The 14,224-nt window shown below is 45.1% G+C and overlaps 1 protein-coding gene across 5 annotated transcripts in view; it reads left to right on the top strand.

The window, feature by feature from the left end:
* Positions 1-14,224, top strand: part of LOC137385129 (NACHT, LRR and PYD domains-containing protein 3-like) — a 95,284-nt gene that overhangs the window by 34,108 nt on the left and 46,952 nt on the right. For 4 of the 5 annotated variants that reach the window (XM_068059946.1, XM_068059942.1, XM_068059944.1 and 1 more), the window contains one exon: positions 12,028-12,197. The exons of the other annotated variant lie outside the window; for it this stretch is intronic. The gene's annotated coding sequence lies outside the window, so the exon portion shown is untranslated. The remainder of the gene's footprint in view (positions 1-12,027; positions 12,198-14,224) is intronic. 5 annotated transcript variants of the gene reach the window in all.

Raw genomic sequence — 14,224 nt, 5'->3', positions numbered from 1 at the left:
GAACTGTTACTAACTGGGGACTGAACCTTGAGACATGGGAATGAACTGTTACTAACTGGGGACTGAACCTTGAGACATGGGAATGAACTGTTACTAACTGGGGACTGAACCTTGAGTCATGGGGAATGAACTGTTACTAACTGGGATATTAACCTTGAGTCATGGGGAATGAACTGTTACTAACTGGGGACTGAACCTTGAGACATGGGGAATGAACTGTTACGAACTGGGATATTAACCTTGAGTCATGGGGAATGAACTGTTACTAACTGGGGACTGAACCTTGAGTCATGGGGAATGAACCGTTACTAACTGAGGACAGAACCTTGAGACATGGGGAATGAACTGTTACTAACTGGGGACAGAACCTTGAGACATGGGGAATGAACTGTTACTAACTGGGGACAGAACCTTGAGTCATGGGGAATGAACTGTTACTAACTGGGGACAGAACCTTGAGACATGGGGAATGAACTGTTACTAACTGGGGACTGAACCTTGAGACATGGGGAATGAACTGTTACTAACTGGGGACTGAACCTTGAGACATGGGCAATGAACCGTTACTAACTGGGGACAGAACCTTGAGACATGGGGAATGAACTGCTTCTAACTGGGGACTGAACCTTGAGACATGGGGAATGAACTGCTTCTAACTGGGGACTGAACCTTGAGTCATGGGGAATGAACTGTTACTAACTGGGATATTAACCTTGAGTCATGGGGAATGAACTGTTACTAACTGGTGACAGAACCTTGAGACATGGGGAATGAACTGCTTCTAACTGGGGACAGAACCTTGAGACATGGGGAATGAACTGTTACTAACTGGGGACTGAACCTTGAGACATGGGCAATGAACCGTTACTAACTGGGGACAGAACCTTGAGACATGGGGAATGAACTGTTACTAACTGGGGACTGAACCTTGAGACATGGGGAATGAACTGCTTCTAACTGGGGACAGAACCTTGAGACATGGGGAATGAACTGTTACTAACTGGGGACTGAACCTTGAGACATGGGGAATGAACTGCTTCTAACTGGGGACAGAACCTTGAGACATGGGGAATGAACTGTTACTAACTGGGGACTGAACCTTGAGACATGGGCAATGAACTGTTACTAACTGGCGACTAAACCTTGAGTCATGGAGAATGAACTGTTACTAACTGGGGACAGAACCTTGAGTCATGGGGAATGAACTGTTTCGAACTGGGGACAGAACCTTGAGACATGGGGAATGAACTGTTACTAACTGGCGACTAAACCTTGAGTCATGGAGAATGAACTGTTACTAACTGGGGACAGAACCTTGAGTCATGGGGAATGAACTGTTTCTAACTGGGGACAGAACCTTGAGACATGGGGAATGAACTGTTACTAACTGGCGACTAAACCTTGAGTCATGGAGAATGAACTGTTACTAACTGGGGACAGAACCTTGAGACATGGGGAATGAACTGTTACTAACTGGGGACTGAACCTTGAGTCATGGGGAATGAACTGTTTCTAACTGGGGACAGAACCTTGAGACATGGGGAATGAACTGTTACTAACTGGCGACTAAACCTTGAGTCATGGAGAATGAACTGTTACTAACTGGGGACAGAACCTTGAGACATGTGGAATGAACTGTTACTAACTGGGGACAGAACCTTGAGTCATGGGGAATGAACTGTTACTAACTGGGGACAGAACCTTGAGACATGGGCAATGAACTGTTACTAACTGGCGCCTAAACCTTGAGTCATGGAGAATGAACTGTTACTAACTGGGGACTGAACCTTGAGTCATGGGGAATGAACTGTTTCTCACTGGGGACAGAACCTTGAGACATGGGGAATGAACTGTTACTAACTGGGGACTGAACCTTGAGACATGGGGAATGAACTGTTACTAACTGGGGACAGAACCTTGAGTCATGGGGAATGAACTGTCACTAACTGGGAACAAAACCTTGAGACATGGGCAATGAACTGTTACTAACTGGGGACAGAACCTTGAGTCATGGGGAATGAACTGTTACTAACTGGGGACAGAACCTTGAGTCATGGGGAATGAACTGTTACTAACTGGGGACAGAACCTTGAGTCATCGGGAATGAACTGTCACTAACTGGGAACAAAACCTTGAGACATGGGCAATGAACTGTTACTAACTGGGGACAGAACCTTGAGTCATGGGGAATGAACTGTTACTAACTGGGGACAGAACCTTGAGTCATGGGGAATGAACTGTTACTAACTGGGGACAGAACCTTGAGTCATGGGGAATGAACTGTTACTAACTGGGGACAGAACCTTGAGACATGGGCAATGAACTGTTACTAACTGGGGACAGAACCTTGAGACATGGGCAATGAACTGTTACTAACTGGCGACTAAACCTTGAGTCATGGAGAATGAACTGTTACTAACTGGGGACAGAACCTTGAGTCATGGAGAATGAACTGTTACTAACTGGGGACAGAACCTTGAGTCATGGGGAATGAACTGTCACTAACTGGGAACAAAACCTTGAGACATGGGCAATGAACTGTTACTAACTGGCGACTAAACCTTGAGTCATGGAGAATGAACTGTTACTAACTGGGGACAGAACCTTGAGTCATGGGGAATGAACTGTTACTAACTGGGGACAGAACCTTGAGACATGGGCAATGAACTGTTACTAACTGGCGACCAAACCTTGAGTCATGGAGAATGAACTGTTACTAACTGGGGACAGAACCTTGAGTCATGGGGAATGAACTGTTTCTAACTGGGGACAGAACCTTGAGACATGGGGAATGAACTGCTTCTAACTGGGGACAGAACCTTGAGACATGGGCAATGAACTGTTACTAACTGGCGACTAAACCTTGAGTCATGGAGAATGAACTGTTACTAACTGGGGACAGAACCTTGAGACATGGGGAATGAACTGTTACTAACTGGGGACAGAACCTTGAGTCATGGAGAATGAACTGTTACTAACTGGGGACAGAACCTTGAGACATGGGGAATGAACTGTTACTAACTGGAGACTGAACCTTGAGTCATGGGGAATGAACTGTTACTAACTGGGGACTGAACCTTGAGACATGGGGAATGAACTGTTACTAACTGGGGACTGAACCTTGAGACATGGGGAATGAACTGTTACTAACTGGGGACTGAACCTTGAGTCATGGGGAATGAACTGTTACTAACTGGGGACAGAACCTTGAGACATGGGGAATGAACTGTTTCTAACTGGGGACAGAACCTTGAGACATGGGCAATGAACTGTTACTAACTGGCGACTAAACCTTGAGTCATGGAGAATGAACTGTTACTAACTGGGGACAGAACCTTGAGACATGGGGAATGAACTGTTTCTGACTTGGGACTGAACCTTGAGACATGGGGAATAAACTGTTACTAACTGGGGACAGAACCTTGAGACATGGGGAATGAACTGTTACTAACTGGGGACAGAACCTTGAGACATGGGGAATGAACTGTTTCTGACTTGGGACTGAACCTTGAGTCATGGGGAATGAACTGTTTCTAACTGGGGACAGAACCTTGAGACATGGGGAATGAACTGTTACTAACTGGGGACAGAACCTTGAGACATGGGGAATGAACTGTTACTAACTGGGGACAGAACCTTGAGACATGGGGAATGAACTGTTACTAACTGGGGACAGAACCTTGAGACATGGGGAATGAACTGTTACTAACTGGGGACAGAACCTTGAGACATGGGGAATGAACTGTTACTAACTGGGGACAGAACCTTGAGACATGGGGAATGAACTGTTACTAACTGGGGACAGAACCTTGAGACATGGGGAATGAACTGTTACTAACTGGGGACAGAACCTTGAGTCATGGGGAATGAACTGTTACTAACTGGGGACAGAACCTTGAGACATGGGGAATGAACTGTTACTAACTGGGGACTGAACCTTGAGACATGGGGAATGAACTGTTACTAACTGGGGACTGAACCTTGAGACATGGGCAATGAACCGTTACTAACTGGGGACAGAACCTTGAGACATGGGGAATGAACTGCTTCTAACTGGGGACTGAACCTTGAGACATGGGGAATGAACTGCTTCTAACTGGGGACTGAACCTTGAGTCATGGGGAATGAACTGTTACTAACTGGGATATTAACCTTGAGTCATGGGGAATGAACTGTTACTAACTGGTGACAGAACCTTGAGACATGGGGAATGAACTGCTTCTAACTGGGGACAGAACCTTGAGACATGGGGAATGAACTGTTACTAACTGGGGACTGAACCTTGAGACATGGGCAATGAACCGTTACTAACTGGGGACAGAACCTTGAGACATGGGGAATGAACTGTTACTAACTGGGGACTGAACCTTGAGACATGGGGAATGAACTGCTTCTAACTGGGGACAGAACCTTGAGACATGGGGAATGAACTGTTACTAACTGGGGACTGAACCTTGAGACATGGGGAATGAACTGCTTCTAACTGGGGACAGAACCTTGAGACATGGGGAATGAACTGTTACTAACTGGGGACTGAACCTTGAGACATGGGCAATGAACTGTTACTAACTGGCGACTAAACCTTGAGTCATGGAGAATGAACTGTTACTAACTGGGGACAGAACCTTGAGTCATGGGGAATGAACTGTTTCGAACTGGGGACAGAACCTTGAGACATGGGGAATGAACTGTTACTAACTGGCGACTAAACCTTGAGTCATGGAGAATGAACTGTTACTAACTGGGGACAGAACCTTGAGTCATGGGGAATGAACTGTTTCTAACTGGGGACAGAACCTTGAGACATGGGGAATGAACTGTTACTAACTGGCGACTAAACCTTGAGTCATGGAGAATGAACTGTTACTAACTGGGGACAGAACCTTGAGTCATGGGGAATGAACTGTTTCTAACTGGGGACAGAACCTTGAGACATGGGGAATGAACTGTTACTAACTGGCGACTAAACCTTGAGTCATGGGGAATGAACTGTTTCTAACTGGGGACAGAACCTTGAGACATGGGGAATGAACTGTTACTAACTGGCGACTAAACCTTGAGTCATGGAGAATGAACTGTTACTAACTGGGGACAGAACCTTGAGACATGGGGAATGAACTGTTACTAACTGGGGACTGAACCTTGAGTCATGGGGAATGAACTGTTTCTAACTGGGGACAGAACCTTGAGACATGGGGAATGAACTGTTACTAACTGGCGACTAAACCTTGAGTCATGGAGAATGAACTGTTACTAACTGGGGACAGAACCTTGAGACATGTGGAATGAACTGTTACTAACTGGGGACAGAACCTTGAGTCATGGGGAATGAACTGTTACTAACTGGGGACAGAACCTTGAGACATGGGCAATGAACTGTTACTAACTGGCGCCTAAACCTTGAGTCATGGAGAATGAACTGTTACTAACTGGGGACTGAACCTTGAGTCATGGGGAATGAACTGTTTCTCACTGGGGACAGAACCTTGAGACATGGGGAATGAACTGTTACTAACTGGGGACTGAACCTTGAGACATGGGGAATGAACTGTTACTAACTGGGGACAGAACCTTGAGTCATGGGGAATGAACTGTCACTAACTGGGAACAAAACCTTGAGACATGGGCAATGAACTGTTACTAACTGGGGACAGAACCTTGAGTCATGGGGAATGAACTGTTACTAACTGGGGACAGAACCTTGAGTCATGGGGAATGAACTGTTACTAACTGGGGACAGAACCTTGAGTCATCGGGAATGAACTGTCACTAACTGGGAACAAAACCTTGAGACATGGGCAATGAACTGTTACTAACTGGGGACAGAACCTTGAGTCATGGGGAATGAACTGTTACTAACTGGGGACAGAACCTTGAGTCATGGGGAATGAACTGTTACTAACTGGGGACAGAACCTTGAGTCATGGGGAATGAACTGTTACTAACTGGGGACAGAACCTTGAGACATGGGCAATGAACTGTTACTAACTGGGGACAGAACCTTGAGACATGGGCAATGAACTGTTACTAACTGGCGACTAAACCTTGAGTCATGGAGAATGAACTGTTACTAACTGGGGACAGAACCTTGAGTCATGGAGAATGAACTGTTACTAACTGGGGACAGAACCTTGAGTCATGGGGAATGAACTGTCACTAACTGGGAACAAAACCTTGAGACATGGGCAATGAACTGTTACTAACTGGCGACTAAACCTTGAGTCATGGAGAATGAACTGTTACTAACTGGGGACAGAACCTTGAGTCATGGGGAATGAACTGTTACTAACTGGGGACAGAACCTTGAGACATGGGCAATGAACTGTTACTAACTGGCGACCAAACCTTGAGTCATGGAGAATGAACTGTTACTAACTGGGGACAGAACCTTGAGTCATGGGGAATGAACTGTTTCTAACTGGGGACAGAACCTTGAGACATGGGGAATGAACTGCTTCTAACTGGGGACAGAACCTTGAGACATGGGCAATGAACTGTTACTAACTGGCGACTAAACCTTGAGTCATGGAGAATGAACTGTTACTAACTGGGGACAGAACCTTGAGACATGGGGAATGAACTGTTACTAACTGGGGACAGAACCTTGAGTCATGGAGAATGAACTGTTACTAACTGGGGACAGAACCTTGAGACATGGGGAATGAACTGTTACTAACTGGAGACTGAACCTTGAGTCATGGGGAATGAACTGTTACTAACTGGGGACTGAACCTTGAGACATGGGGAATGAACTGTTACTAACTGGGGACTGAACCTTGAGACATGGGGAATGAACTGTTACTAACTGGGGACTGAACCTTGAGTCATGGGGAATGAACTGTTACTAACTGGGGACAGAACCTTGAGACATGGGGAATGAACTGTTTCTAACTGGGGACAGAACCTTGAGACATGGGCAATGAACTGTTACTAACTGGCGACTAAACCTTGAGTCATGGAGAATGAACTGTTACTAACTGGGGACAGAACCTTGAGACATGGGGAATGAACTGTTTCTGACTTGGGACTGAACCTTGAGACATGGGGAATAAACTGTTACTAACTGGGGACAGAACCTTGAGACATGGGGAATGAACTGTTACTAACTGGGGACAGAACCTTGAGACATGGGGAATGAACTGTTTCTGACTTGGGACTGAACCTTGAGTCATGGGGAATGAACTGTTTCTAACTGGGGACAGAACCTTGAGACATGGGGAATGAACTGTTACTAACTGGGGACAGAACCTTGAGACATGGGGAATGAACTGTTACTAACTGGGGACAGAACCTTGAGACATGGGGAATGAACTGTTACTAACTGGGGACAGAACCTTGAGACATGGGGAATGAACTGTTACTAACTGGGGACAGAACCTTGAGACATGGGGAATGAACTGTTACTAACTGGGGACAGAACCTTGAGACATGGGGAATGAACTGTTACTAACTGGGGACAGAACCTTGAGACATGGGGAATAAACTGTTACTAACTGGGGACAGAACCTTGAGACATGGGGAATGAACTGTTACTAATTGGGGACTGAATCTTGAGACATGGGGAATGAACTGTTACTAACTGGGGACTGAACCTTGAGACATGGGGAATGAACTGTTACTAACTGGGGACAGAACCTTGAGACATGGGGAATGAACTGTTACTAACTGGGGACTGAATCTTGAGACATGGGGAATGAACTGTTACTAACTGGGGACAGAACCTTGAGACATGGGGAATGAACTGTTACTAACTGGGGACTGAATCTTGAGACATGGGGAATGAACTGTTACTAACTGGGGACAGAACCTTGAGACATGGGGAATGAACTGTTACTAACTGGGGACAGAACCTTGAGACATGGGGAATGAACTGTTACTAACTGGGGACTGAATCTTGAGACATGGGGAATGAACTGTTACTAACTGGGGACAGAACCTTGAGACATGGGGAATGAACTGTTACTAACTGGGGACTGAACCTTGAGTCATGGGGAATGAACTGTTACTAACTGGGGACAGAACCTTGAGACATGGGGAATGAACTGTTACTAACTGGGGACAGAACCTTGAGACATGGGGAATGAACTGTTACTAACTGGAGACTGAACCTTGAGATATGGGGAATGAACTGTTACTAACTGGGGACAGAACCTTGAGACATGGGGAATGAACTGTTACTAACTGGGGACAGAACCTTGAGACATGGGGAATGAACTGTTACTAACTGGGGACAGAACCTTGAGACATGGGGAATGAACTGTTACTAACTGGGGACAGAACCTTGAGTCATGGGGAATGAACTGTTACCAACTGGGGACAGAACCTTGAGACATGGGGAATGAACTGTTACTAACTGGGGACAGAACCTTGAGACATGGGGAATGAACTGTTACTAACTGGGGACAGAACCTTGAGACATGGGGAATGAACTGTTACTAACTGGGGACAGAACCTTGAGTCATGGGGAATGAACTGTTACTAACTGGGGACAGAACCTTGAGACATGGGGAATGAACCTTGAGTCATGGGGAATGAACTGTTACTAATTGGGGACTGAACTTTGAGTCATGGGGAATGAACTGTTACTAATTGGGGACTGAACTTTGAGACATGGGGAATGAACTGTTACTAATTGGGGACTGAACTTTGAGACATGGGGAATGAACTGTTACTAACTGGGGACTGAACTTTGAGACATGGGGAATGAACTGTTACTAACTGGGGACTGAACCTTGAGTCATGGGGAATGAACTGTTACTAACTGGGGACTGAACTTTGAGTCATGGGGAATGAACTGTTACTAATTGGGGACTGAACTTTGAGACATGGGGAATGAACTGTTACTAATTGGGGACTGAACTTTGAGACATGGGGAATGAACCGTTACTAACTGGGGACTGAACTTTGAGTCATGGGGAATGAACTGTTACTAACTGGGGACTGAACTTTGAGTCATGGGGAATGAACTGTTACTAATTGGGGACTGAACTTTGAGACATGGGGAATGAACCGTTACTAACTGGGGACTGAACTTTGAGTCATGGGGAATGAACTGTTACTAACTGGGGACTGAACTTTGAGTCATGGGGAATGAACTGTTACAAATTGGGGACTGAACTTTGAGTCATGGGGAATGAACCGTTACTAACTGGGGACTGAACTTTGAGTCATGGGGAATGAACTGTTACTAATTGGGGACTGAACTTTGAGACATGGGGAATGAACTGTTACTAACTGGGGACTGAACTTTGAGTCATGGGGAATGAACTGTTACTAATTGGGGACTGAACTTTGAGACATGGGGAATGAACTGTTACTAACTGGGGACTGAACTTTGAGACATGGGGAATGAACTGTTACTAATTGGGGACTGAACTTTGAGACATGGGGAATGAACTGTTACTAATTGGGGACTGAACTTTGAGACATGGGGAATGAACTGTTACTAACTGGGGACTGAACTTTGAGACATGGGGAATGAACTGTTACTAATTGGGGACAGAACCTTGAGTCATGAGGAATGAACTGTTCCTAACTGGGGACTGAACTTTGAGACATGGGGAATGAACTGTTACTAACTGGGGACTGAACTTTGAGACATGGGGAATGAACTGTTACTAACTGGGGACAGAACCTTGAGACATGGGGAATGAACTGTTACTAATTGGGGACTGAACCTTGAGACATGGGGAATGAACTGTTACTAATTGGGGACTGAACTTTGAGTCATGGGGAATGAACTGTTACTAATTGGGGACTGAACTTTGAGACATGGGGAATGAACTGTTACTAACTGGGGACTGAACTTTGAGACATGGGGAATGAACTGTTACTAACTGGGGACAGAACCTTGAGACATGGGGAATGAACTGTTACTAATTGGGGACTGAACCTTGAGACATGGGGAATGAACTGTTACTAATTGGGGACTGAACTTTGAGTCATGGGGAATGAACTGTTACTAACTGGGGACAGAACTTTGAGACATGGGGAATGAACTGTTACTAACTGGGGACAGAACTTTGAGACATGGGGAATGAACTGTTACTAACTGGGGACTGAACCTTGAGTCATGGGGAATGAACTGTTACTAACTGGGGACAGAACCTTGAGACATGGGGAATGAACTGTTCCTAATTGGGGACTGAACTTTGAGTCATGGGGAATGAACTGTTACTAACTGGGGACTGAACTTTGAGACATGGGGAATGAACTGTTACTAATTGGGGACTGAACCTTGAGACATGGGGAATGAACTGTTACTAATTGGGGACTGAACTTTGAGTCATGGGGAATGAACTGTTACTAACTGGGGACAGAACTTTGAGACATGGGGAATGAACTGTTACTAACTGGGGACAGAACCTTGAGACATGGGGAATGAACTGTTACTAATTGGGGACTGAACCTTGAGACATGGGGAATGAACTGTTACTAATTGGGGACTGAACTTTGAGTCATGGGGAATGAACTGTTACTAACTGGGGCAGAACTTTGAGACATGGGGAATGAACTGTTACTAACTGGGGACAGAACTTTGAGACATGGGGAATGAACTGTTACTAATTGGGGACTGAACTTTGAGTCATGGGGAATGAACTGTTACTAACTGGGGACAGAACTTTGAGTCATGGGGAATGAACTGTTACTAACTGGGGACAGAACTTTGAGACATGGGGAATGAACTGTTACTAACTGGGGACTGAACTTTGAGTCATGGGGAATGAACTGTTACTAATTGGGGACTGAACTTTGAGTCATGGGGAATGAACCGTTACTAACTGGGGACTGAACCTTGAGTCATGGGGAATGAACTGTTACTAACTGGGGACTGAACTTTGAGACATGGGGAATGAACTGTTACTAATTGGGGACTGAACTTTGAGACATGGGGAATGAACTGTTACTAACTGGGGACTGAACCTTGAGACATGGGGAATGAACTGTTACTAACTGGGGACTGAACTTTGAGACATGGGGAATGAACTGTTACTAACTGGGGACTGAACTTTGAGACATGGGGAATGAACTGTTACTAATTGGGGACTGAACTTTGAGACATGGGGAATGAACTGTTACTAACTGGGGACAGAACCTTGAGACATGGGGAATGAACTGTTCCTAATTGGGGACTGAACTTTGAGACATGGGGAATGAACTGTTACTAACTGGGGACTGAACCTTGAGTCATGGGGAATGAACTGTTGCTAACTGGGGACTGAACTTTGAGTCATGGGGAATGAACTGTTGCTAACTGGGGACAGAACTTTGAGACATGGGGAATGAACCGTTACTAACTGGGGACTGAACCTTGAGACATGGGGAATGAACTGTTACTAACTGGGGACTGAACCTTGAGACATGGGGAATGAACTGTTACTAACTGGGGACAGAACCTTGAGACATGGGGAATGAACTGTTCCTAATTGGGGACTGAACCTTGAGACATGGGGAATGAACTGTTACTAACTGGGGACTGAACCTTGAGACATGGGGAATGAACTGTTACTAACTGGGGACAGAACTTTGAGACATGGGGAATGAACTGTTACTAACTGGGGACAGAACCTTGAGACATGGGGAATGAACTGTTCCTAATTGGGGACTGAACTTTGAGACATGGGGAATGAACTGTTACTAACTGGGGACTGAACCTTGAGTCATGGGGAATGAACTGTTGCTAACTGGGGACTGAACTTTGAGTCATGGGGAATGAACTGTTGCTAACTGGGGACAGAACTTTGAGTCATGGGGAATGAACTGCTTCTAGCCTTGGACTGACTGTCGGAACATGTGGAATGCACAACCTCCTCGAACCAGGGACTGAAGACTTAATCTCTCACATGTTGTGGCTGTGACTTTAAAGAGAGATCGAATGTTGGAGCACAGATACTTGAGGCTGTTTATTCAATTCAATATTTATTGTCTTTAAGATTGTTACCTTTATTATTAAACATTAGAGAACAAATGAATGTTGCATTTATCTTGAAGGAAACAATGTTATTCTGATTTTGTGCCCTGCCATAGTTAGATCTCCTGGTGAATGATGAACTGATGAGAAAGGTCCACAGCTGGAAGTAAACAGGGATTGTAGACTGAGGAACAACAGCAGGTAAACCAGCACAGGATTGTGAGAGCACCAACCAGAGAGAACCGTTCCCATTCAAAGAGTTTCCATAGATCGACTGGGGAGAAGGGTAAGAGAAAGTCCCATTTACTCTGAGAAACACTGGCCCTGTAGACAGTCCACAAAGCTAATGAGGTCAGGCAGGAAATGGTGAGATTGAGACTCGGAGAGTCTGACTACTGAGAAAAATTTACCAGTATGAGGCTGTGCAAGTAAGATCATTTTCTGTCTCAAAACACACAAAAAACAGAATCACCTTTGAAACAACACAGAGGTCCAAGTGAATGTTGTGTTCAATTTTTAGGAAAGGGATTTGATCTAAGGGGTGACTCCAGTCCGGGGCAGAATCCAGCAGATGGACACCTGTCTGTTTATTAGGTGGGACTGAACTCACACAACATCATCAGATCAGTGTTAAAATGTCTCAGATTTGGGGACAAATCAAATCGGAGATTGAACTGTGACAGTAATTCCTGTCAATTCACTGAACACGATGCAGAGACAAACCTCAAAGATCAGCACGGCCTCTGACCAGCAGCTGTGGTGTACTGTCACATAATGAATGTTGAACACAGCTTCATTAACTTTCAACAAACACAATGTTTAGTACTGAGGATGGTGAAAGACATTGAACACCAGGTGAGTGTTTGCCTCCTATTTCATTGGTCACAGAGACCACAATACAGAAATCAAACAACAGTGGTCAAAGCAAGCAGCGAATGTGCTTCCAAAATCAACGTCAGATATAAGAAGAAGAAGAAGAACATTACAGCGCAGTACAGGCCCTTCGGCCCTCGATGTTGCGCTGACCTGTGAAACCATCTGACCTACACTATTCCATTTTCATCCATATGTCTATCCAATGACCACTTAAATGCCCTTAAAGTTGGGAGTCTACTACTGTTGCAGGCAGGGCGTTCCACACCGCTATTACTCTCTGAGTAAAGAAACTACCTCTAACATCTGTCCTATATCTATCACCCCTCAACTTAAAGCTATGTCCCCTCATGTTTGCCATCACCATCTGAGGAAAAAGACTCTCACTATCTACCCTATCTAACCCACTGATTATCTTACATGTCTCTATTAAGTCACCTCTCCTCCTCCTTCTCTCCAACGAAAACAACCTCAAGTCCCTCAGCCTTTCCTCGTAAGACCTTCCCTCCATACCAGGCAACATCCGAGTAAATCTCCTCTGCACCCTTTCCAAAGCTTCCACATCCTTCCGATAATGCGGTGACCATAACTGCACGCAGTACTCCAGGTGCGGTCTCACCAGAGTTTTGTACAGCTGCAGTATGACCTCGTGGCTCCGAAACTCGATCCCCCTACTAATAAAAGCTAACACACCATATGCCTTCTTAACAGCCCTATTAACCTGGGTAGCAACCTTCAAGGATTTATGTACCTGGACACCAAGATCTCTCTTCATCTACACTACCAAGAATCTTCCCATTAGCCCAGTACTCTGCATTCCTGTTACTCCTTTCAAAGTGAATCACCTCACACTTTTCCGCATTAAACTACATTTGCCATCACTCAGCCCAGCTCTGCAGCCTATCTATGTCCCTCTGTACCCTACAACATCCTTCGGCACTATCCACAACTCCACCGACCTTTGTGTCATCAGCAAATTTACTAACCCACCCTTCTACACCCTCTTCCAGGTCATTTATAAAAATGACAAACAGCAGTGGCCCCAAAACAGATCCTTGCGGTACACCACTAGTAACTAAACCCCAGGATGAACATTTGCCATCAACCACCACCCTCTGTCTTCTTTCAGCTAGCCAATTTCTGATCCAAAGCTCTAAATCACCTTCAACCCCATACTTCCGTATTTTCTGCAATAGCCTACCGTGGGGAACCTTATCAAAAGCCTTACTGAAATCCATATACACCACATCCACTGCTTTACCCTCATCCACCTGTTTGGTCACCTTCTCGAAAAACTCAATAAGGTTTGTGAGGCACGACCTACCCTTCACAAAACCGTGCTGACTATCGCTAATGAACTTATTCTTTTCAAGATGATTATAATTCCTGTCTCTTATAACCTTTTCCAACATTTTACCCACAACCGAAGTAAGGCTCACA

This window comes from Heterodontus francisci, chromosome 28 (assembly GCF_036365525.1).
Source record: "Heterodontus francisci isolate sHetFra1 chromosome 28, sHetFra1.hap1, whole genome shotgun sequence".
NCBI lineage: Eukaryota > Metazoa > Chordata > Chondrichthyes > Heterodontiformes > Heterodontidae > Heterodontus > Heterodontus francisci.
Note: the sequence above shows the minus strand (reverse complement) of the source record. Positions and strands in the feature narration are given on the sequence as shown.